Source organism: Polypterus senegalus, chromosome 12 (assembly GCF_016835505.1).
Source record: "Polypterus senegalus isolate Bchr_013 chromosome 12, ASM1683550v1, whole genome shotgun sequence".
In the NCBI taxonomy this organism is placed as follows: Eukaryota; Metazoa; Chordata; class Cladistia; order Polypteriformes; family Polypteridae; genus Polypterus; species Polypterus senegalus.
In genome coordinates this window covers 33438643-33464956 of record NC_053165.1, presented here as the reverse complement: position 1 = coordinate 33464956, position 26314 = coordinate 33438643, and the positions used below count along the sequence as shown (strand labels likewise).

The 26314-nt window shown below is 38.4% G+C and overlaps 1 protein-coding gene across 3 annotated transcripts in view; it reads right to left on the bottom strand.

Moving 5' to 3' along the window:
* rasgrp4 (RAS guanyl releasing protein 4) overlaps window positions 1–26314 on the bottom strand; it is a 176637-nt gene that overhangs the window by 104462 nt on the left and 45861 nt on the right. The window contains exon 1 of one of the 3 annotated variants that reach the window (XM_039770782.1): window positions 14567–14704. The exons of the other annotated variants lie outside the window; for them this stretch is intronic. The gene's annotated coding sequence lies outside the window, so the exon portion shown is untranslated. Of the gene's footprint in view, window positions 1–14566; window positions 14705–26314 lie in introns of those variants that run through there. 3 annotated transcript variants of the gene reach the window in all.

Below are 26314 nucleotides of genomic sequence, written 5' to 3'. Positions count from 1 at the left end.
CGTCCTCATCAGGATCCATGATCAATTGCTCACCTACTAGCGACCTCAGCAATCTGGTTTTACGCCTAAGAAGTCTACCATTGACCGCATCCTTGCTCTCATTGAGTGCAAATGCGAATTTTGGCAAAGTGTCTTTGCAGCCTTTGTCAATTTTCATAAAGCGTTCAACTCAGTTGATCAAGCTGCCCTGTGGGGCATCCTGAGACTTCACGGGATCCCCTCAAGGTTGCTGGATATCAAGGTTGGCTTGTAGATAGATAGATACTTTATTAATCCCAAGGGGAAATTCACATACTCCAGCAGCAGCATACTGATAAAAAACAATATTAAATTAAAGATTGAGAAAAATGCAGGTATAACAGACAATAACTAACTGTATAATGTTAATGTTTACCCCATGGGTGGAATTGAAGAGTTGCATAGTATTTTGGGAGGAACGATCTCCTAAGTCTATGCCTATTAGAGAGCCTGCCTTCCTCACCAGTTTGTCCAGGCGTGAGGCGTCCTTCTTCTTTATGCTGCCAGCCCAGCACACCACCGCATAGAAGAGGGCACTCACCACAACCGTCTGATAGAACATCTGCAGCATCTTATTGCAGTTTTTGAAGGACGCCAGTCTTCTAAGGAAGTATAATCAGCCCTGTCCTCTCTTGCACAGAGCATCAGTATTGGCAGTCAAGTCCAATTTATCATCCAGCTGAACTCCCAGGTATTTACAGGTCTGCACACAGTCACCTCTGATAATCACGGGGTCCAGGAGGGGCCTGGGTCTCCTAAAATCCACCACCAGCTCCTTGGTTTTGCTGGTGTTCAACTGTAAGTGGTTTGAGTCGCACCATTTAACAAAGTCCTTAATTCGATTCATATACTCCTTTTCCTGCCCACTCCTGATGCAGCCCACAATAGCAGTGTCGTCAACAAACTTTTGCACGTGGCAGGACTCCGAGTTGTATTGGAAGTCTGATGTATATAGGCTGAACTAGACCAGAGAAAGTACAGTCCCCTGTGGCGCTTCTGTGTTGCAGACCACAATGTCAGACCTGCAGTTCCCGAGACGCACATACTGAGGTCTGTCTGTAAGATAGTCCACGATCCATGCCACCAGGTATGAATCTACTCCCATCTCTGTCAGCTTGTCCCTAAGGAGCAGAGGTTGGATGGTGTTGAAGGCACTAGAGAAGTCCAGAAACATAATTCTTTCAGCACCACTGCCTCTGCCCACCTTCTCCTGGTATGCGAACTGCAGAGGGTCGAGGGCGTGGTGGACCTGTGGCCTCAGGTTGTGAAGTAGCAGCCACTCCATGGTCTTCATCACATGTGACATCAGAGCGACAGGCCGGAAGTCATTCAGCTCACTAGGACGTGATATCTTTGGGATGGGGGTGATGCAAGATGTTTTTCAAAGCCTTGGGACTCTCCCCTGTTCCAGGCTCAGGTTGAAGATTCACTGTAGAGGACTCCCCAGCTCCAATGCACAGGACTTCAGCAGTCGTGGCGATACTCCATCTGGACCCACTGCTTTGCTGGCATGAAGTCTCCTCAGCTCTCTGCTTACCTGGGCTGCTGTAATTTTGGGTGGGGATGTCTCCTTCAGCAGAAGGATGAAAGGAGGGTGCAGTACTCCAAGGTGAGAGTGGGTTAGGGTGGTCAAACCTGTTAAAGAAGTTATTCATTTGGTTTGTTCTCTCCATGTCTCTCTTGATGGTGGCACCCCGCTTCGAGCTGCCCGAGGAGGCATGTAAACAATAGCAACAATAACGTGTCCAAACTCTGTAGGCAAGTAATAGGGATGCAGACTTACGGCCAACAGTTCGATGTCCCTGCAGCAAGTGGAGATTGTGACATTTACATGTCCAGGATTGCACCACCTTGTGTTCACATAGAGAGCGAGTCCTCCTCCTTTCCGCTTCCCGCAGGTATTTGCGTCTCTGTCCACTCTAACTGTGCTAAAGCACAGTAGCACCACGTTAGCATCTGGGATGGTAGTGGTTAGCCACGTTTCACAAAAACACAACAAACTGCATTCTCTGTAGGTCCTGACATTTTTCAGCAGAGCGGACAGTTCATCGATCTTATTTGGTAGTGAGTTCACATTTCCCAGGATCACAGAAGGCACCGAAAGGCTTGTGGCGCTTTTCCACTGCATAGTACGGCACAGCACGGTTCAGTACAGCTCACCTTGGTTCAGCTCAGTTTGCGTTTCGACTGCAGTTTAGTACCGCTTTAGAGTGGGCGGGATTATTCACGTGTCGTTATAGTTGCGCCGCCTCTACTGCTCGCTCTTCATTTTTTTTAACTTGTCCCTACACTGTTTGTAAGTCCGGTGGTAGCCATGTGCGCCCAAGAGCTTAGCGACCTCCTGAAAAACTTTTTCATTCCGCGTCGCCCCATCCAGCTCTCGCTGGATCCGCTACCTCGGCTACCAACGAGAGGAACGTCTGTACTTCCTCAATAGACCACGAAACAGCCATTTTTGGTTAAAACAAAATGGTGCGTCCGAACCTTCGCTGGCTGTGCTAAAAATCTAGCAGGTCTGTTGTGTCTCGTGTTGCAAGTTCAGTGACACAGTAATGACGATTTTCTCCGGCCAATCAGTGACCAGCAGAGTTTACACGTCACGTTTTGGTAACGGTTCGGCGTGCTTGGAACCTCGGCTGAGGTGGTACTAAAAAAAGGACCAGGCACCAGGTACTGTTCCCAGTGGAAAACCCCCCAAAAGTGAGCTGAACTGAACCGTGTCGTGCCGTACTATGCAGTGGAAAAGCGCCTTTGTATTGCTACTTTCTCGCAAGCTGCTTCACTTTTAGCTTAGATCCGGCTTTGCTGCCACGATATCGCCTTCCTACCTTGTCAGGTGAATAGAGAACCACACCGGTGCAGGCATTTGTTCTCAGCACTTGAAGTTGATTACCTGAATAGATGAGTCTTGGCATTTAAAAATCTATGTCCAAGTAGTAAAAAGTATTCAGGGAACAAGTCCACATAAAAGAAAGTTGTAGGAGTGATCAGTGAAATAGAGAAAAAGGTAGAAAGATAAAGTCGTACAAGGAGCTGATGGAAAGGCTGCCACTCGCAGCGGCGCCTGAGTCATAGACCAAGGGGACACCCACATAATATCTGGCTGTGGCAGAAAGATGGTTCATTTCCGGAGTGTGAGCCTGGACTGCGTATCTGCTTGGGGGGGTTGTCAACCAGGATCCTGAGCTGTTTTATCGTGTGATGGGTGTGGCAATGCGCTGTATCAGTGCATGCTCCCTAACCTGACCTGGCTTGACTTCTGCTTTGTGGATGGTCTCCCAAGAGAGAAAAAGAAGAGCATTAAGCAAAGCGCAGAGGCCATTTACGTGACAAAGTACACCTTAATATGAAGAAAGAAGAAGACCATGTAGCACATCACAGAAGGCAGCCAAGTGGTGAAGAATGAGAAATAATAAGCAGACAAGATGCTAAAGCACATAGACAAGCAAGAACTAACCCAGTACGTAGCCTGATATGTTCTTGAAATTAAAAAAATTTTAGGTCTCGTTCTGAAAATTTTATTGCAATGAAAATATGGTCCTCACTAGCCTATCTTTTGATAATCCCCCAGGACACGATACACACTTGTTCAGAATTCATTCCCAAGTGTAAGTATTGTGTTTATTGATCATCAAACATCGGCTATATTAAATGTCCATGAAGGATGGGAATGTAACCTGTGGTTGTTTGTTTATGGTAAAGTACAAGGATAATTGGAACAGTAAAGGCAATTTGAAAATTTTGCTGTAACCACAATGTAAAGAAGCTGACACAACATGACACGTTTACGATGGCTTATACGAGTATAGGAGGTATTTTCTGCAAAAAAGAAAATTAAAATTATAAAATGAAAATGCAATCTTTCTTTTGGAATTTCATTTTCAAAGTCTACACGCAAGAATGCTGCAAGAATTAAAATTAATACGAAATCATTTTTTGTAATTTCATTTTAAAAGTCTATGCACAAGAATGCTGCAGAAATTAAAAATAAAATTAAATAATATCATTTGCAGTTTCATTTTGAGTTGCAAAAGTGAAAAGTAAAAAGCAAATAAGCCGGGCACCACCTGCCACTCTATAAATTTAAATTTTTCACTTTTTATTTTCATTTTACACTTTGCATTTTCATTTTAAAGTTCTCAGCATGCAAATAGTGTGAGTCAGTGGGCAGGGTTTGCATCTCGATTTTACAAAATTCTTTGTCCTCCTTAACTGTAGAGACTCTTCGATCAATAGAATACTTCACTTAAACTATGTGTTTAAATCATGTGATTTTAATCTTTTCACCCCTGTACTGAGAGCTTCACAACGAAACTGTCTCATAAAATTTGAAGACCATGAATAATTGTAGCTCTGAAGTAATTAATGTGCAATCTAATTACAATATTTAACATGACAGAAATTAATCTTTATTATGTCATAATCTACATTTATTTACACTGAAGTGGAAACAGGACGATTTGTATTTTTGTAGTATTATGCTGAGCACTGCAATAGCTGGATTTGCTTCTCTTTACATGGCTGTTTGAGGTGGCTCATTATCCTTAAAAGGACTGCTTTCTTTTTTTAAATTTTGTACCATTCTGGACTTTGAAAATGAAACTGCAAATGGTGTTATTTCTTTTTATGTTTGATTTTTGCAGCTCTCTTGCACATAGACTCGCACATAGCAAACGTACAGCCTCACTGAGTCAGAGTGGGTGCGGGGACTGCTATCTTTGAGACGTGAAATCCTCCATAGTATGTTGCCTTTTCTTGGCAGCCATAAACCCTGTTTCATATTTAGAGAACTGTGCCTGCAACGTTTGCCCTGGCAACACCGTTGTTGACTACTGAGACTTGGCAAAAATGGCCAACAACCTGCACTCTGCTTCGCAAAGTTGTGTTTCTCTTACAACCCTAATCAGTCCTGTTAGCAAGCCCAAGGCTCATGTTACTCTTCCTCCTCCTGCCTCAATCCTGACAACTGGCCTGTGTTTTTACCATGCCCAATTTGGCAAGAAAAAAGAAATGTCATCCACCATGTTATTTTAGGCCTGGCGGGTTAGTAAACACTTTTTCATCTGACCTATCAGGCCAACTGTTCTAAATAACAGATTGCCAGTTCAGCCACGTTTTTTGTGTGATACTGGTGAACAAGTGAGCATGCTACCTGCATCGTGTGTTGATGTGGCTTCGGGGAGAGAAGGACCCATTCTAATGGCACTAAACACCTATGGAACGCTGCATCCCAACTTATCTTTCAGTGGTTAACGTTTCAGCTGGTCTTTTGTCTTGGCCAAGGTGGCCCAGCCACTGCTGGGTGCAGACTTCCTATGTGCAAAAGGGTTGCTCATTGATGTTAAGAACCATCACCTTGAAGATGCAAAGGACTTCCCTTTCCACTCTTCCCTGCACACTCTGCAGTGTTGTTCCCTGTACAACATGATGGCTGCAACTCACGACTTCTCTACCTTCTCAATAAATTTCCCCAGCTAAACAATCGCACTTTTTCCACAACTGAAATTAAGCTGGTCCACTGGTACACACCTATGTTTGTCGGCTGACCCCTGACAAGCTTGCTATTGCAAAGACTGAGTTTGCTGACATAGAATGGCTGGGAACTGTGTGCTGCACTTGGGCGTTGCCCCTTCATATGGTGCCCAAAGCAGGTGATGATTTCCGACCATGTGGGGATTATCGTCGTTTAAACGATCACACAGTCCCAGACTGCTACCCGTTTCCCCACCCACAGGATTTTTCAGCACGGCTTTCTGGGAAAATAATTTTTCAAAGATGGACTTCGTCTCTAAGTACATGTACACCCGGCAGATGTTCCCAAATTTTTACTTCCTTTTTGTCTACCTAAACAACATTTAGATTGCCAGCTCTTCCAAGGTTAAACACCTCGCTAATCTCCAAGCCTTGTTTGACTGTCTTAGCCTGCATGGGTTGATTTATGGGTTGATTATCAATCCTGATAAATTCCTGCTTGAAGTACCTTCAAAGAAGGGTGTGATTCTTTGCCTTTCAAAGTCTCAGCTGTCACCGATTTTCCACAACACAACACCAATACCACTGCCTACCACCCCCAACCTAATGACCTTGTTAGTGATTTTTACCGTTCGCTAAAGTCAGTCCTTAAATCCTCTGTTACAAATAACAGCTGGGTCGACCATTTGCCGTGGGTTCTGTTGGGGCTACGTACACCTCCAAAAGAGGATCTACAAGCAGACAAGACAAGTCCGGTTAACTAGTGCTTGGTCAGCCTCTCTGTGTGCTGAGTGGTTGTGTAGGTAGAGTCCCCAGTGCATTGCTTTGCCCAGGGGCCTATACTGCTGTTAAGACGGCCCTGACCATGCCTTGGCATGATTTTGATTACAAAAAGTGTGCCACTACAGGAAAAAAGGTTGGTAAGCACTGATCTAGACAATAGCATAAGGCTATTTTTTTTGGCAGGCTTAGTGAGATGACTGTGTTTTTCAAGCAGCCTGCTTTTTGAAGTACTGTACAGTTCATGTGGGAACACTTTGCTGCCACCTGTTGGCCTAATGTGTAGTTTCCCTTGTCTTAAATTCCCCATGACTTTTTTGTTTTTCTAATACAATACATACTTCCTTTTTGTAATCATTTTAAATGGTCTAAATATTTAACCACAGTGCCACTCCAATCACTTGTGGGTTCCCTTTTTTAAGCATGGACCCTAATTTTATGCCAGTGTTCTGCTGTTCTTCTCATTAGTCCCTGGTAGCCGAATAAACAGCTACATCAAGAATATATCTTTATCTTTTTTTAAACGTGCACAGTTTTTTGTAATTATGCAGTGCTGTGAAATATATATTTATTTTCCTATGCTTTTTTACAATTACTGATCTGTTTTCATATGTTGTAACACAAACATAGATTATTACTGTTATGTTCTGTGTACTTTAAACATGTTAAAAAATGACACTATTACAGTATCTTTGTTCAGTGATGAAGCCAAAAACAGGAGATGCAACGCATATCTTTGTAATGTATCTTAACAGAACTCACACACACCACTTTTCAAAATAATAATTGCTTCAAATAATACATTAGAATAGCTTCAATAATAATCACTTATACACTGTAGTTAATATGGAAGGCAATTCAACAAAAGCATTTATAATAATGGATTAGATAAGAAAAAATGTCATGCAGGTTGGAACTGCTTTTCTGCTTGCATGAATAAAGTCACCTTCATTAACTAGGCGCTCACTCATTTTCATAAGAAACTGGCTCTGAAAAAGATTGTACAATTTGCATGCTTTTTTTTTTGAACAAGCAAAAGTTCAGGATAGAGGTTAACGGCTGCAGCTTCAGTTTCAGGAAGTTACTTGTGAAACTTAAAAAAAGACAAAAACAAACTCTCCATGTATACAATACGTATTTTACACATTTTAAGCTGATAATTAAAATATTAGGAATTGGGTTAAAATGCTAAAAATACTATACCCCAGCTGCCCCATTTGAATTTCTTGAAGATGGTCTCTAGACTAGTAGAAGAGCAGAGCAAGCTTTCCAATAGTCCATTTTAAAACTTATTCATGTATTTTCAATCTTGCAATCTTAAGAAATAATGGATCTTTAATGGTACTTAATGGTTCTTTACCACTAAAGAACTATTATTTTTTAAGAGTGCAAGATTGAAAATGGATACATGAATAAATGTATTGTGTGGTTCCTCTAAGAACTATTGCTTGACTTAGCACAATTTCATTGTGCTTAGATTTCTTTGCATACGAAGTTGGTTATTTGTATTTTAAAAAACTTAGTAATAGGTAGAAAAAAACTGAAATCTTTAATGTATGGTAGTCTACCTAGCAGATAAACTAAGAGATTACAAAAAATGGATTTAGCCTATGTCATTGATTGCAGCAACGGTCCTTTTAAAATCATGACCCTGTTATTTCAGAAATCTGTTATCATCTATCAATGGCTGTTTATTAAACCGATTATACTGTAGATCTACACAAATGAATGTTCTTTTTGGAATATTCATATGAATATGTCCTTTGAAAACTAAAAATGGTTACCCAATGACATCACTCTGAAGAACCAATCTGGCACCTTGTGTGCTTTGCCAGATTCAGGATGATGGGGAAACAGATCCAATTACGGCTGCATAAGACAAAAGATAGGAATAAACCGTCTAATCAACAGGAACCATTGACCCACACCAAATGATTTAATTTTACACATACATTTTTCAGTAGAAAAAGTGGAGTAGCCAGAGAAAAATACACACAGAGTGAACATGTAAACCCACACAAATACAATTAGGCCTCAAAACAGTGACTCAGTCTCTTATTAGTAAAAATACATTTATTTACATTTATATATTGAGTTGGATTTATAGAGACCGATGTGAAAAATAAAAATTGTAGTGTGTTTTTATAGTCCTCCATTTGGAATACATGCAGACTACATGCACACTCAGAGTGACATACTGAGTAAATCTGGTTTCAAGCTAGAGCATAAATCAGTTATTTACCAGCCTGTAAAAGAAAGTAAGCTAAGGGCATTTAGAAGCCAGTACTGATGACCTCTATGTATCTTTTTACATTTCTTAGTTAGAAGACATTAAGTGGCTTCTATTTTAAAGACAACTAAATACTAGAGTTTAAGAATAAGCATTATCTGGTACTACACAAGGTATAGTTCAAAGTCATCAGTGCAACCAAGAAGGATTTTCTTAAAATGATACAGAAGAAAATTGGGGACACCTGGAGTGCTTCCCGTTTCACAGGCAGCACTTCCACCACACTGGGGAGCGTCGGCAGAAGATTGTCAGGAGGCACCTAGAGCACATCCGGGTGACTATAAAAGGGGCCGCCTGAAAAGGAAGAGGCAGTGTGGTGTTGGCCTGGACTTTGGGGGAGTTTGGGGTTTGTGGTGCACATTTGTAAATAGTGACTGTAAAATAAACATGTGGTGGTGCTTAAACGATGTCGGCCTGTCTGTGTCCGGAGCTAGTTCCAATATATATATATATATATATATATATATATATATATATATATATATATATATATATATATATATATATATATATATATATATATAAAGCCTATTTGACATATTGGCTTCTCACAATCATGATCAAGAATAGTTTATACTACAAATAAATGGATGAATATCTAAACAAGTAAAACAGCAACTCTCTGTTTTGCCAGAATCACAGCCATGAATTGGTAGCAATGTACAATGCAGACAAAAAAAGGCAATTGATTAGGAAAATGAACTGCATATAGCTTTGAGCATATTGAAAGGTACATTCTTTTAACATGAGATGAAATAAACAGGAACTACTAGCAGGGGGAACTAGATCTTAAAACTGGAGAGCCAGTAATCTTATTAAGCAATTTAAAATTTTGTAACTTCAACTTACACCAAAATGTGACTGAGGTGGCAAATTTAATAGAATGCAGTAACAATAATTCCCTCCTTGCCATTAATTATTCTCTACTAATTAAACTACTGCCTGGTTGCATTTTACCATCTTTTTCACCATAGCTATTTATAAAGGCTAAGACTTTAAGCACAGAGGGAGTTGTTAGGAAGATTTATGCTTGAGTTAATTTGCCAATGGCCATCTTTATGTGGCAAACGGTATTTGTACCTCTAATGTAACCATGTTTCAGTTATTTTGAATATAATATAATAATATAATACAACCCCAATTACAAAAAAGGCTGTGTAAAAAAAATAAATAAAAACAGAATGCAATGATTTGCAAATCTCATTGACCCATATTTTATTAAATATGTAAATAGTAACATGTTTCAAGTAATTTGGGATGGAGCAAATAAAGGCTGGAAAAGAGAGTGGAACTAAAAAGAAGCAGCTGAAGGAACATTTTGTAATTATTTAGGTTAATTGGCAACAGGTCAGTAACATGATTGGGTATTAAAAAGAGCATTTTAGAGAGGCAGAGTCTCTCAGAAGTAAAGATCGACAGAGGTTCCTTGATCTGCAAATTGTCTACAACTTGTAGAACAATTTCAGAATAATGTCAATGTAAAATTGCAAAGACTGAATATCTCATTTTCTACAGTACATAATGTCATCAAAAGATTCTGAGAATGAGGGGGAATCTCTATGCTCAAGGGATAAGGCCATAATCTAATCATGCCTTAAAAACAGGCATGAATTTGTCATGGAAATCAAAACATGGGCTTAGGATCAATTCCAGTAATCATCATGTGTGAACACAGTTCGCTGTGCCATCTGCAAAAATGCAGGTTAAAACTCATCATACAAAGAAGAAGTCATATGTGAACATGATCTAGAAATGCTGCCAAAGCTGGGCCAAAGCTAATTGAAAATGGACTGAGTCAAAATGGAAAACTATTCTGTGGACAATTTTAAATTTGAAATTCTTTTTGAAAACCATGGATACTGTGTCCTCCGGACTAAAGAGGAGAGGGACCATCCACCATGTTATCAATGCTCAATTCAAAAGCCTGCATCTCTCCTGGTATGGGGGTACATTAGTGCCTATGGAATTGGCATCTTGCACAACTGGAAAGGCACCGTCAATGCTAAAAAGTATTTACCGGTTTTAGACTAACATATGTTTCCATCCAGACAATGTCTCTTTCAGGGAAGGTCTTGCATATTCAGCAAGAAAATGCTAAACTGCATTAATACAGCATGGCTTCATAGTAGAAGAGTCTGGGTGCTGAACTGGCCTGCCTGCAGTGTAGACCTTTCACCAATTGAAAATATTTGATGTGTCATGAAACAAAAAATACTACAAAAAAGACCAAGGACAGTTGAGCCACTTAAATCCAATATCAGACAAGAATGGGACAACATTCCTCTCCCAAAAGTCCAGCAACTGGTCTCATCAGTTCCTAGATGTTTACAGACTGTTCTTAAAAGAACAGGGGATGCTACACAGTGGTAAACATGCCCTGTCATAACTTTTTTCAGACATGATGCTACCATCAAATTCAAAATGACCTTATTCTTTTCTTAAAATGGTACATTTTCACCATTTAAACATTTGATATATTTTCTATGTTCTGTTATGAATAGAACAAGGGTTTATAGGTTTTGGCAATCATTGCATTCTGTCCTAACCTTTTTTGGAATTGGGGTTGTATAATAGAATAGAATACAATATAATAGAAGAGAATAGAGACCTGGTTCAGAATTTCCACAAACCTGCAGGAAATAAAAAGTTACACTGTGGTTAATATTAGGGTTTGTAGGATGGTCCTGACTTAAATAATGACTTCTGTCTGTTAAGTTAACTCCAGGTATTTGGAGCTCAAGGCCGGAGGCTCCAGGTTGTACTGATACCAGACTCTGACACTCTGAATATTTAAATAACTTTTGAATTTCCCGATGGGAGTAATAATAAAGTTCTAATCTAATCTAAGAGCACCCACTGCAATGATGCTGGGCCTGCACCCAGACACTTTCTTTCAACACCCCATGGACCTTAGTGTGCCAAGTAGCTGCAGGACAGATTTGAAATTAAACACCAATTTGCTTGTGGGCATTTGCATGAAGCTGGTCTGATACCAAAGAGATTTTGAGAGAGAGGATTGTGTGTGAGGTTTATAGCCCTAAAGAAAGAAATACAATTCCCTTAAGTTGGACCGTTCATGGGTGGGCCCTTGCAAGGTTTCGGAGAGAGTCAGTGAGGTTGTGTACTGGGTGCAACTGCTACACCCTGGGAGGAGGATTTTTCTCCATCAGGTCTGCTTAGCTCCTTTTTTTAAGTGGAGAGCCTCAGTCAGGCAAGTCAATTGAAGAGAAATCTAGGGGTTCTCTAGGTCTCATTCTGATACTGTTCAGAATGTTTAGACCACAGCTGACCTTCCTGCTGATGCAAAATCAGGATCCTTGTCCCCATGTGTTTCAGTTCTCAACATGAAGGACCCACCTGCCCAGCTTCTATGATAGTTTTATACAGTCTCAAGGATAATGACTGGGAGGGGGAGGTGTAGCAGCTGGTTGGCTACTGGGAGAGTTAGGAAGGTTCAGGGACTAGATTGATAGTGGTGAGACATGCTAGTGAGGTGAGTGCTCTTCAGAGAACCTTCAGGAAGATGAAGGTGGGCAGAGTCAGAAGCCAGCTCAGGGAAAGGTCTTTTTCTGAAGGAGTTAGGGTATGAAAGACTGCGAGACTCAGTGATCATAACATTTATTATGGTAAATCAATTAATTTAGTAGGCGTTTCCTTCGGCCAAACCAACAGGAAGGTTTTGCAAGTACTACAATATTATAAAACATACAGTGTATTATAACAATACCAGCTTTAGGGTTAGTGACTTTCTTAAATCCAATTCTGGCAGAATACAGTTCTACTCTCAATGAAAGTACACCAAGATTGCGTGGTTTATTAAATGGATAAAAGGACATCATAATAATATTATCTTTTGTAATAATAACATTTCCATCAATTTAACCTTCTGTTTACTTGAGTTAGTAGAAAGTTAGATATGTTTTACGAAGTGAAACGCTTGCTGAGAGTTGCCTGTTGTGCGTATTAATTTTTTTGTTTTCTTCTACCTGCTTGTTATATACATTTTATTTTTCTTCAATAGCACGGTAATTCCAAGTGTCAGATCTAACCCAAAGCATATCTTTTCATTGCCACATTAAGCTGTATTTTTCAAATGATACTTTTTAATCATAAGAATTAAACTTTTGAAACAAATGTTTATACCTGTTAAGCAGAACATATCTATACTAGCTCAAAAGATTTGTTCACTCAGGTTCTTTAGTGTCTCTTTAGGAGTTAATCTGGGCTAATGTTTAAAAATCATCATTTTGCATGCTTCAAATGGCATTTCATTGTATGCTGGAGCAAAAATATTTGAGTTTGGGGATTTTTATGCTTTAAACCTTTTGCCACTGACCAATGAACCATGATCAGGGAGTAACTTTTAGCTTTTAGATCTAAAATCTTCACTGCTTCCACTTCTCAACTTTAGAACATTTAGAACAGACTAGACAAGAACAGGCCAATCAGCCCAACAAAGCTCGCCGGTCCTATCCACTTATTTCTTCTAAAAAAACATCAAGTCGAGTTTTGAAAGTCCCTAAAGTCTTGCTGTCTACCACGCTACTTGGTAGCTTACTCCAAGAGTCTGTGGTTCTCTGTGTAAAAAAAAACTTTCTAATGTCTGTGTGAAAGTTACCCTTAACAACTGTGGCCCTATGTTCTTAAAGATCTCATTTTGAAATAACAGTCTCAATCCGCTGTACTAATTCCCTTCATAATTTAAAAAAAGAATCAGTCCTGTCAACTTAATCTTCTTTTGTTTAAACTGAAAAGGCTCAGCTCTTTTAATCTTTCTTCATAATTCACTCCCTGTAGCCCCAGAATGAGAACTATTCTAGTTCTGCTATGTCCTTTTTGTAGCCTGGAGACCAAAACTGCACACAGTACTCCAGATGAGGCTTCACCAGTGCATTATAAAGCCTGAGCTTAGCCTCTTTGGACTTGTACTCCACACATCGTGCTATATAACCTAACATTCTGTTAGCCTTCTTAATGCCTTCTGAACACTGTCTTGCAGTTGATACAGTCCACTATGACTCCTAAATCCTTTTCATAAGGTGTACTGTCGGATTTCAGGCCTTCCCATTGTGTATTCACACCTAACATTTTTACTTCCTATGTGTAATACTTTACATTTACTGGTATTAAATTTCATCCGCCAGAAATCTGCCCAAGCCTGTATGCTGTCCATGTCCTTCTGTAATGATTTAATGGATTCCAAATTATCTGCTAATCCACCTATCTTGGCATCATCTGTAAATTTTGCCAGCTTGTTACTTATATTCCTATCTAAATCATTTATATATATTAAAAATAGCAGCGGCCCTAGCACTGACCCCTGTGGAACACCAATCTTAACATCGGCCAATTCTGATGATGTTCCTCACACCATCACCCTCTGCTTCCTGTGTCTGAGCCAATTCTGCACCCATCTAAAAACATCACCCTAAACTCCCACTGCTTCCAGTTTGATGACCAAACTCTTATGTGGCACCTTATCAAATGCTCCCTGAAAGTCAAGATAAATAATATCATAAGGTCCACTTTGATCATATTCTTTTGTTGCTTCTTCATAGAATTCCAAGATGTTGGTAAATGACGACCTCTCTCTTCTGAAACCATGTTGACTATTCAGAAAAACTGTACTTGCCATCACTTCTAAATTCTATTTATCTTTATATAGCATAATTCAGAGTAATTTACCTCAGATGACACTTAGGCCAAGGTAAAATTGCACACTAGCAGTAAAGCCAAGCCACGCCACGTGCTTGTTTTGCTTTCCAGTGAAGTAGCTTTAAAAAGGAACCCTATTTCCAAGATAAAATAACCTGGAGTCCTGTACACGTCTTTTCTTACAGAATGCCAAACAAAAAATAACATTTTCAAAAGTTGAAGACTGGTTACTATTTAGAAAATACATCATAGATCAGGCACAATTGTGTAAAAGCACATAAAGAGTGCAATTATTTAAACACAAAAATGTACTATTTTAATGCCACAAGTTAAAATCAGTAGAGTGCTTACCAGATGTGGAAAGGAGGGCCACAGGTTTCTGTGCTTTTCTTCGAAATGAGTCAGAACATAAACTTTATTAGTAGTAGCTTCAAGTCCAGCATATTTAATCAATTTAATCCCTTTCTACAAATATTCATATTATTTAATTGAGTGGTGCACCAAGGGTACAATAATACAGTATCTTCATATTTAATGCTTAGTACATACAGAATTGTCTATTAATGCTGCTCAACAATCCCCTTTACAAGACAAGAGAAGAGGACAGGAAATGGTAACCACCAAATTCACAGAAAAGCAGATCAACCTGTTCAAAGTGTTCTGACAAATAACTGCGTAAAAATAAAACGACCGCAGCATTTCAGCACAGAACAGTAAGTCCACCACTATCAACACTACTAGTAATGTTACTGTTTCCCAGAAGACTTCTTGCTGTTTTGGCCAGAAAGATGGCTTGGTATCTGTTGCCTTGTTCTGTGTGTTAACTAAGCATGGCCCCTCCTCTCCTCACTTTCAGTTTGATAGAAGCCTCTTTCTCTATTTCTGACTTACATGTTTCACATCCTCTAAGTTTTAACCAAAGCAGTTTTTTTCCCTCTGTTTCAACCGTGTCACCTGAGGACTGGAACAACTTTCACAACAGATCTTTGGGCTTCAAACAAAAGAGTGAGGTGGCATCAAGCTCAGCTTTACTCATTTGACTGGCACTGAAAATTGAAAAACTGGGCTCATTCACAGGTAGAACAAATGAAGAGTGATTTTTTTGTCTGTGTCACACAGTAGTTCCAAATAATATTTATATTTATTTAGATTGTTAATGTTTATTAAAAATCATAACTTAAAATTATTCCAACATTTGTATACTTTATGGATTTGTGAGATACATGAAGCAGAAAGGGAGCTGCCAGCCTTAAGATTTACAGCACAAGAAAAAAAAAATTACAGCTGCAAGACCACACTGCCTAAATTAGTATAGATGAGATGTTAAAAAAGCTCAAATATTGAAACAATAGCTCAAAATGTGGTGAAAAGTAGATGTTTTCAAAAAACGTTATCCAGATCAGATGGTACAATGACACTGTGGTTAATATTGCTGTTTCAATATTCGAGGTACATGTATGTAGGTTACTTAAGACTGATTACATCAGACAACTGAGGTGGGCGATTGTGCAACTGAATAGGGTAATATTTTCAAATAATAAAAAATGTAGGTATAATTAAATGTGTGTTTATAAAGTAAACCAGTGTTGAAACATAAGAAAGAAGTGCAAGTGGAACTTTTAGAAATAAGGTTTCTCATTGTGTTTGTGTGAATTTCTTGTCTGCATTTTGGTGAAACAAATATAAGGTTTCTGTTGATACTACTCAATCCACACAATAGGCAATTAAAGATTAGCACTATTTTTTTGTAACTAAAATATTAAATGAGTGTGCATTCACTCCAAATGCAACATGACCACAAAAAGTGCCATTTCTGACCTGGATATTGTAAGGATTGTTCTGAGCTGAATAAACTGAGAAGGCCAAAACCATCAAAACCCTTTTCCAAACACAAGAAAGACCATTATAATTAATTGCAAACATAATTTATTATTAATTTAACACAAATAGACAACTGTTTTATATTTCAAAAGGAAACTGTCTCTTAAGAAAAAGCAAAAAAAAAAAAAAACAAGGCAATTCAGTAATGTCCAACGAACTATTGTAAATAAACCATTGACCAGAATTACTAAGCAGAAGGAAAAGTATAAAAATCCTTTAAACAAGCCAGATATTCTGATATGGCAAATACAGAATTAATTAATTAACAAAAATGCTCTTTATAGTATTTGAGAGCCCTTGGCTTTTTTATATTATTCTTTTCAATTATTTTTGATTTGTTATTTTTTTATCATTATTTTAAAGGTGTTATCATGGAATCATTTTTGGGTAGATTTTTTTCATGGACTCTGTTTGCTGTGTAATTTACATGGTGGTGACCACACTGTTTATGGCAAAAATATCATTACTGATCATATGATGTAATTGCGTTTGCACTGTTTAAGATAGTAACATGTTGTTTGAGCGTTAATGTCTGAACTGTAAATCTGATCAAGAAAGACTCTCTCACTTAATAAGAGCTACAAGACTTTCAAATCAAAATTAGGAACAAAGAAGACAGCTTTCATTGTTGGGTTTGAAATTTGGTTTAACTGCAACATTTTGGCTTCTGCCTTCTCGATTTTCTGACCATCTCTGACCACTGTAAGGGCATTCCCCTAAAAAGTTTAAAATTTGTTTCCCTGTCTTTCGTAAATAAATTCAATCAGCGTATTATTTTTATTACTTGTCAAGGTAACAGGTGAATGTTACATCGTGGCTTGGCCAATAATAATAATAATATGAAGAATATACAGGTTCTGTGCCCCTTTTGACCATGTATTGAAACACCTTGATTTGGAAAAATAATGAATGATTGAGTGAAAAATCCTGAAGATATGACATTACAGAACACAGGATTGGAAATATAAAGAGGATTTAGAAAGCATTCAGACCCCTTCACTTTCTACAATCTTTAATGTGCTGTAGATTTATTTTAAATTGATAAGCTTGCCATCTGCACTAAAAAAACATAACAAAGTCAAAACATGTTTTCAAAAAAGGTTTGAAAATTTATTAAAAATCAATCAGTCCTTCATTTGTGTAAGGTTTCAGTCCGTTTAATTCAGTACTTCGATAGCAATTACAGCTTCGAGGCTTCAAGGGTAAGAATCTACAAGCTTTCCATAGTAATAAAAAAACATTAAATTACTATTTTTGTGGTGTTTGTACTAATGATGAGCTCATTCTGGCTTGTGGTGGCTGTGCAGGTTGCAGCCTTTTAAAATAGCTCAGTGTCTTGTCCATTTTAACTTTTTTGTTTTTGAACTTCTACAGATCACCCCCAACATTAAAACCACTTGCCTAATATTATATAGATTCCACTCGTGCTGCCAAAACAGCTCCGACTCATCGAGACTTGGACTCCACAAGACTTCTGAAGGTTTTGTGATATCTGGCAGTATGACATTAACAGGAGGTCCTGTAAGTTGTGAGGTGTGGCCTCCCTAGAAAGGAATTGAATTATCCTGCTAAAAGAGAACTACAATCTACAATAATCTTTAGGTAAGTGGTACAAGTCAAAGTAACAGCCACAGGAATGCCAGGACCCAAGATTTAAGTTTTTCAGCAATTAGTGTTTTACAGTAGGTCTTCTGTGATATCAGACAAGATGGGCAAGCCTTCATGCCCCATGACGCTTGTTTGCCCATAAGGCTGTCAACAGTTCACCACTTGTCCTTCTTTGAACCACTTTTGGTAGTACTAACCACTGCACACTGGGAACACCCCCTAAGACCTGCCATTTTGGAGATGCTTTGACCCAGTCATCTAGCCATCACAATTTGGCCCTTGTCAAAATTGCTTATATGCTTGCCCATTTTTGCTGCTTCCAACACATCATCTTCAAGGACTGACAATTCACTTGCGGTCATTTATTTCCCACCCCTTGACAGCTGCCAGTGTAATATGATAATCAATTTTATTAACTAGTTTCTAGTTTTTATTAATATTATGATTAGATCTGGTCTAGCTTGTTACTGGAGGTAGCCACTAGAAAATCATATAAATGAATTTTTAATGTAACAATGATCTTCTGCCGTCTTTGCAAACCTGAGCAACAGTCTTTTGGAGAAGCTGCAAACTTGGGAGAAGTCACAGGTGGAGCAGACAGCAACTGAAAGGCTACCTTACATTTCTAATGCCTAGAAGTATAAGAGACACTGAGAAAATAAAACTGTGGTATATTAAATACTAGCAAAATACCCGCGATTCGCAGCGGAGAAGTAGTGTGTTAAAGAAGTTATGAAAAAGAAAAGGAAACATTTTAAAAATAACGTAACATGATTGTCAATGTAATTGCTTTGTCACTGTTATGAGTGTTGCAGTCATCAAGGATTTGATTATCATTATTTCTTTGAATCAGGTTCGTATTTGGAGGACGTGTTGTGTTCAAGTTACATTCCGTGTTTGTCAACCGTTGTAAAGATAACAGGTTTCATTCATCGAAGTGTTCACTACCCAAATCGGTACTCGTGAATCTAAGATGTTTAACAGGCATTCCCGGTATTAAGTTGTGGATTTGCCTGCGAGTATTTAGCGACAGCATGTCTATGAACTTGTGGATTTGCCTGTGAGTATTTAGCGACAGCGTCTTTATGAACTTGTGGATTTTCCTGTGAGTATGTAACGACAGCGTCTCTATGAACTTGTGGATTTGCCTGCGAGTATTTAGCGGCAGCGTGTCTATGAACTTGTGGATTTGCCTGCGAGTATTTAGCGGCAGCGTCACAAAGTTGTTTCCGTCTAACTGCATCAGAAAATGTACCATGACGTCTAACACGCCTCCTTTTTACTGTATTCTCACAGCTTGGATTGCTGCTGTCATAATCGGTTTGAGTTTCATGTTTTGTTTCAATTACGTTAGTATTTGCAGGACTTGTGTTGAAGTGACATTCGGCATCTGTCAAGCATTGTAAGCATACAACCGGCTTCATCTATAACTTCGCATCCAGCTTTTGAGAGTTGAAACATTCATAATCATCAAAGTGTCCACTACTCAGAATGTCACCTATGAATCTAAGATGTTTAAGAGGCATTGGTGGTTCTCCAAAGGTGTAAAATATTTGGCCATTTCGGTACACATGAAAGCGGCAGCCGAACAATTCAGCAGCAGCCATCAACTCATATGCAGAAGCATAGGTGAAGGGCTAAAGCATTTCACTCTTATAGTGCTCCAGTGTAGTATAATTATCTCCTGTACCGTCATCAGTCCACACCTTGAACCTGTCCCAGTCATTCAATACATAAGACACAATGTTCCTCCGGATATCAAGATTGAGCCTGATATGGCCGTGCAATATGTAACACAGAGAATGTAAAAGGCAGACAGCATCTCCAGGCATGAAAATCACTCAGTAAGTGACAGTTCTTTTATTGATGGTGATCACCTTGATAAACATGTTAATGGGGGTATGGTTGGAACGGTAAAAGAAATGGGTACCTGAACAATGTAAACCAAGTCTAAAATACCTACATAATAACTATAAGCGTAATAAACAAACAATAAAACAGCGGAGAAGCCGTGGATTAAATAAAAAAGGCTGCAGTTATCAGCACAATAGAACAGCGGAGAAGCCGTGGATTAAATAAAAAGGCCGCAGTTATCAGCAAGGAGACATGAATACCGCGGCGAAGCAAGGAAGGGAATGAAGAGACCGGAGCGACAGACAGCCTTTTATGGGCAGGTAGCCAATTACGTGAGAGGCGTGGGGATGGGGGATGGAACTCCGCCTCACACGGCAACCGAGCTGCAGGCTATGGACGTATACACGTACATAAGTAGGATTCAGTTATGACCGTAACGTGTAGAATTTAGAAATGAAACCTGCTTAACTTTTGTAAGTAACCTGTAAGGAATGAGCCTGCCAAAATTCAGCCACCTACCTACACGGGAAGTTGGAGAATTAGTGATCAGTGAGTCAGTGAGGGCTTTGCCTTTTATTAGTATAGAATCCTGTAATCAGCTATTAGTACTGCAGTTGCATGTGCCTAAACAGTATAATTTCACTGTACCACAGGAGTTGTTAATCCATAGATGGCGAGTATAAAGAGCTGGAGAAAGAATAAAATCAAGACACAAAAGGATTCATAGCTGGCCTGCCAATAATTGTAATGGGCAGTGTTTAGTCTCTGTCAAATAAAATGTATGGACTGCCTGCTCTCATAGTGAATCATCATACAGATATTGTAGCATTTTGTGTATTATGGAGAGCTGGCTGAAACTTGATATACATGACACTGTTTTAATGCTGGTTAGATTGCATCTTATGTGTGCAGACAAAGAGCCAGTGCACTGTGGAAAAAAGGCACATGGGTATCTGGTCAACTATGTGAATGAGGAATGGTTTTAAATGGAGCATATTACACTTAAAACTAATATTTGTAATCAGGACAAACACATATTGGATGTTTGAATTGGTTCATGTTGTCTGCTGAATTTACAGACTAAAAATAATTAAATAATTATTTAAATAATTAATATAATAATTAATTAAAGTGTGAGAGACCGGAGAAAGAACACAGTTAATGGACAAAGTTATGTCATGTTATTTTCAAACCCTCTTAATCCTGGGCATGGTTGCGGGGGTTCTGCATAGGGCATAAGGCAGAAACAGCCCCTGAACAGAATTCCTGCCCATCATAGGTTGAGAAACCCCCCAAAGTGTGTACAAAAGCAAAGCAAACTCCTTAAACTTCTAAGCCAAAGCTCTAACCAAACTTTAGATTGAAGAATTTGATTCCTTTGATTTGATACCACTCTTATTGTTTATATTCCTTCCTCTGAAATTGAGGACTCTGCAAGAAAAATGATTTACTCTGTCACCAACACTCTAATGTTGAATAATTATAGCATTGCAGTTACAATATGTGGTGACTTCAACCATGTGACTTTGGATGGAACAATGACAAACTTCCAACAGTGGGTGTCAGGTTCCACTTGAGAAAAAAAAAAACAGCTGAAAACATTCAAACCCATTGACAAAGAGGCTCTGAAGGGTGCCCAACGAGTGCTGAAGAAAAATCTGAGTGAAAGGTTGTAAACTTACAAAGCTAAAATAGAAAAACTCAGAATAACACGAAATGTGTTTGGAATAGACTGGGTCTAATTAATTTAAGAAATCCAGGGCTCAACACATTTTTTAATAAAGTTTCCCTTCTTCCACCAGAACCTTCTTCCAATGGCCACACCACATCATCATATTGAATCAACAACTCTTACAAATTCAGCTAGTATGGCCAATGATGAGTTCATCCCTGACTGACAGGATGGGACTGTCTATAACTGATTAATAAGTGAGGAGAAAACTGAAGAGGCTACAAACAGGAAAAGCCACAGGACTGGATGTCATTAGTCCTGATCAGGTCTGTACTGACCAACTTTGTGTTATCCTGTGTTATTTCTTCAGACTGTCGGTCAGGCTCCAGATAGTGCTGCTGCTGTGGAAAACACTTTGCACTGTACCTGATCCAAAAAAGGTTTGAGAAAAACATAAAGTCAAGTTTTGGTTGTCCCTAAAGGCCTGCTGTCTACCACATTACTTGTCAACTTATTCCAAGTGTCTGTGGTTCTCTGTGTGAAGAAAAACTTCTTAATGTTTTTGAGAAATTTACTCGAGTTAGCAAGCTTCCAGCTGTGTCCTGTGTTTTTGATGAATTGATTTTAAAGTCATCATCATAATCCACTCTGCTAACTCCCTTCATATTTTTAAACACTTCAATTATGTCTCATCATGATTATATTTTGAATTCAACTAAAAAGTAACTAAAACTAAAAAAAATAGCAGCTCTAGTCAGGATATGCTAAACTGAAATAGTGAGTCTTCTGCTAGGATTTAAAAACTAAGACTAAAGGGCACCTTTTATAGGAACAGGTAGACCATTCGACAGTTTTAGGGCCCTGTCACTAAAAACTTGACCTTTATTAATCCTTTCAATCATAAGAAGACCAGCATTTTGAGATCATAATTTGCGCTCTAGTTTATAAGTAATGATAAGTTCAGATAAGTAAGCAGGATCTTGGCCATTTAAAGTTTTATAAGTGTTAAAAGGAGGATTTGAAATCTGCCCTAAACTTGACCAACAGCCAGTGTAAAGACTTAAGAACTTGAGTTAAGTGTTTGTATTTTCTTTTTCTTGTAATAAATCTTGCAGTAGCATTTTAGATTTTTTGTCTTTTGACTTTAACACTAGAATTACCAAAGCTTACGAGAAAACTCGTAAATCCGGCCAACCTTAAATCCACTTGCAAATCTCCATTCAGCTCTTTTGTCTTGTAAATGTGTTGATAATCCCAAGTAGCAAGCTGCCTGCTATACCATCCACCCCACTGCCGGAGAAACTGCAAAAACGTTTCCCAACTGAAGCCTTGTTTATCAGTGAGACAGGTACCTAGGCTAAAAAATATATCGTTATTCGGAACATATGCATTTCATGTGTGTTTCGTGTCAACAAAGATCTTTGTAAGTGTAGGATGACAGGAAATGTTGAACACATACCTAAAAGACAAACTTTTTCCATGTTTTATTACTAATAATAAAATGTATACATGAAGTGTATAATGTGTAAAGATTGAAGCCCATATATCAAATAAGCACTTTCACAAAAGATACAAGTATAACAGAACAAATTTTTTCCCCCAAGACTATAACTGAAGAAAAATAAATCAGGTTAGTTTTGCTTGTCATCCTGACTTCTTTGGTAGTACAGCAGTTAGAGTTGCCGACTCCTATTCAGAAGATCATGGGTTTGAGTCTTAACGTCTCCCAAAATAAATGTTTTGAGTACTGATCTGTTCTTATTCTTACTATTATACAATAAAAGCATACATTTGATTTGAGTCTGTAACAGACGGTGTAAATGTATAGTACTTGTAAAGTTTAGCATTTTTTTTTATTCAGTTTTATTCTCTGTGTCGCATTGATGCTTGCTCCGATTTGACAATGCTGTTTTCAAATAAAGACGTGCTATAACAGAGGTGAACACAGATCGGAGAAAGAGAACAGAAGCCCCCCACCCGCAAGAAACATCCACTCACATATAAGAACAACGCAGCTGCACCAGGCATAAAGGCGAAAGATGGCACCGTTTGGATACAGGACGAGGTCCGGCGTCATTCTGCCAATCACCTGTTCTTCAAATAAACAGCACCGCTTACAGTGCTCGCCAGCGTATCGTGCAAACTCTTGTTTGTGATTATGTTTTGTGATGGTCTTTACATAAGAAGCATTTATATTTTACTTATATAAAGGCCAGATCGAATGTTACTTATCTTGATTTATTTACTTATCTTCCTACAGTGTAAAGTCACAAGTAGGCTGCAGAGCTTCCTCTGTTTGATCGACAAGGGAATGCTCACAAATTACAAGTGTAATGCCACGAAAAATACCTGCTGACACTTTAGTACGATGGTAATCAATGGTACAAGAATGCAGTTAGACTTTTTTTGGGCACATACACCACACTAGTGCATAGATGGTCAACCCTTCTTCTCACTCTAGCTGTAAGAATTAACGTTGTTAAGATGAATATTCTTCCTAAGCTGCTTCTTTTGTTTCAAAACATTCCAATGTACATCAATAAATCTATTTTTAAGCAATTAGATTCAACAATAACCTCTTTTATTTGGAACTCAAAACATCCACATATCCAAAGAGAGACCCTACAAAGACCTAAGGCAGAAGGTGGCATGGCTCTACAAAACTTTCAGTTTTGTTATTGGGCAGCAAACATACAAGCTATAAAAACCTGGACACAAATAGAAGAACATACACAGGCTTGATCCGCAATAGAAGTAAAATCCTGCAGTACTTCTTTATATTCCCTGCTTTGTGCCTCAATAAATGCAAGTTATTGGCAATATACTAATAACCCAATTGTGCTTCACTCACTCAGAATATGGAACCAATATAGAAAGCATTTTAAGATGGAGAATCTTTTATCTGCGGCATCTCTGCAAGAGAATCAACTCTTTCAACCCTCGCAAACATGTGCAGTTTTTAATATCTGGAAAAGATTTGGAATTAAATTGCTTAGAGATCTTTATATAGACAACATCTTTGCATCCTATGAACAATTACATTCCAAATTTAACTTTCCAGCTACACATTTCTTTCACTATCTTCAAATTAGGAAATTTGTTAAACAGAGCCTCCCGATTTTCCTCATCTTGCACCCTTCTCCATGCTGGAAAAAATATTGCTCAATTTCGAGGACTTAGACACCATCTCTAAAATGTATAAAATTATTTTACAGTCCCTCCCTTTCAAAGATCCAAGAGGACAGTGGGAAAAAAGATCTCTTAATCAATATATCAGAAAAGGAGTGAAAGTAGGAATGCAGAGACTTCACTCGAGCTCCATATACACAAAGCATACAATTATTCAACTCAAAATTATATATCGAGCACATCTGTCTCACCTAAAACTGTCCAAAATGTTTCCAGGGCAAGATCCAACCTGTGAACGCTGCCCAGCCTCACTTGTTCACATGTTTTGGGCCTGCACCAAATTAACATAATTCTGGACCAAAATTTTGAAGTGCCTTTCAGACAGCCTTGGTATCACAATCCCTCCTAACCCATTAACAGCTGTGTTTGGTGTTCTTCCAGATACGTTTAAAGTAGAGAAGGACAAGCAAACTGTTATTGCATTCACTACTGTACACTATTGGCACGCAAACTTATATTGCTAAACTGGAAGAATCCTAACTCTCCTCTTTTAAGTCAGTGGGAAACCGATGTTTTATACTATTTGAAATTGGAAAAAATGAAATACTCAGTTAGAGGATCTGTACAGAATTTTTTCAAAACCTGACAGGATCTAATCAATAATATTTTAGAATAAGCTCTTAAAGCACAGAGGAAGCAATTATCTCCGCATTTCTTTTTCTTCTCCATTCATCTCTATTGCCCTATTAAATTCATCAATTTAGGTATGTTTAAGCCTAAAGCCTTAAGTTTCACTTCTTTGGCCATTCTCTCTCTCTCATTTCTCTCTCGATTTGTTTTCAATCCTATTTTTTGTAAAAGTTTATCTATTTGTATGGAATGATAACGATAAATTTAATAAAATTAAAAAAAAAGATCTAGACGGTGTAGCATTGGCGAGCTCTGTAAGCCGTGCTGATTTTTTCAAGGACAGGTGATTCATCTTTCATCCTGTATTCAAACGATGCCATCTTTCTCCTTTACGCCTGGTGCAGCTGCGTTGTTCTTATATGTGAGTGGACGTTTCTTGCAGGGTGCAATTCTAAGAACTGCTGCCTCAAGAGGTCGCGGTTTCGATATCAGCCGCTTCCCAAATTTACCATTTTGAGTAGTGAGCGGCTCTTATTGTTTATATAATACAATAAAAACATACATTTGATTTGCATCTGTAAATTTATAGTTAAAGTTAGCAGGGTTTTTTTCAGTTTTATTCTCTTACGTTCAAGCTCCCACACACAAAAACCCCAGATCTGACGCCGTTTTCATATAAAGACATGGTATAACAAACAAACTTGTTTTGTTATACCCCCTCTTTAGTTGAAAACCATGTCAGATCTTGTGCACGAACGAGACTGGGAAAACTGTGGACGTGGATGTGAGTGGTGTGCGTGATTGAGAATGACTGTGGATGTCAACTTTTTTTTTCAGTTTTATTCTTGAGTTCTGATCCATGATGTCAAATAAACACTGACAAAAAATAAAGACTTAGTGTTGTGATGTGAGATTTTGCATATGACTTTATAAACGTTTTGTGTGTCTTTATTTATAATTTAGGCAAAGCAATGTAATTTAGTGTTACTTTGGTGAGAGACATTCGTGTTTGCCCCGCATAAACCCCCATCCCAACCGTAACGACTGTCTCTTTGTAATTTTACGACAGGATTTGGGGATGTGTCTTAAACCAGTTTGGCGAGTGTTTCTTTGCTAAAGTCTTTTTCTCACCCCCCACATAAAGCCAGGTTAGCTTATTGGCTGTAGGGGTTAGACAGAAAACCTATAAATTTGCTTGTTCAACCACATTCTCTCTCTTACTGACCAACATATGATGAAAGAAGCATCTCTCTTGCTAACCTGTGATGATGTAGAAGTATCTTTCTCTTGTTAACAACTGATGAAGACCATCACACCATGAACTG